Source organism: Mesoplodon mirus, assembly GCF_964341445.2.
Source record: "Mesoplodon mirus genome assembly, chromosome: 4".
Lineage (NCBI taxonomy): Eukaryota > Metazoa > Chordata > Mammalia > Artiodactyla > Ziphiidae > Mesoplodon > Mesoplodon mirus.
The window spans coordinates 96,835,869-96,836,679 of NC_138979.1; positions in this window are offsets into that span (position 1 = coordinate 96,835,869).

Sequence of the window (811 nt, forward strand, 5' to 3'; positions counted from 1 at the left end):
CTATGTATGCATGTGATATAACTGGAAAAAGGTTTTGCTTATATTTGAATTGATGGAATTAGAATTCAAGGGATTTGAATGACGTGATTTAACTCTTACTCTCCAACTCTTAACATGCCCAGTTCTCCTGTGGTATCTTTGCTGTGCGCAGTAGTGCATCTTCCAGTTTCTAGGGAAAGCATGCACTTATTATTTTTTGAGAAGCTAGGCTTAGTGTCTAGGGAAAGCATGCACTTATTATTTTTTGAGAAGCTAGGCTTAGTGTCTAACAACATCCAAAGTTATACCATAATCTTCAATTTATTGTAATTCTATGTATCGCATAGGCTTTGTTTAATAGTTCCTAGATATGGGTTTGTTCTTTCTTTTAAAGTCATTTGCCACATTTTTCTTGAACACAGATTTTTGATAAATCCTAACAGCCTGGTGAACTTAAAAATATTTGGGGTTTTTTTTCCCCTTTGAACATTTTCTGTGTTTTTTGCATCAAACCTTTTAGAGGTGAACTCTTAGAAATTGCTTATCAAAATATAACTAAATTTAAGAAAAGTAAAAAATTGATTGGCAAATTCTTAGCATTTAAATTGCTCGTTAAATCTTGCCCTCTTTTGTGAAAACTGTAGTAACAAGTAGTTTACACCATATTTCTTTTTACCCTAAACCTGGATAAACTGACTTCACAGTAATCTTTGGCTGCCACAAATAGATACTATCTGTTGCAAGAACTGTATTTCCATTACTCATTCTAGCTCTTACACTAATTTTTAAGCCGTTGAGTAAATATTTTTCTCCCCATCTTATGTAACATAAC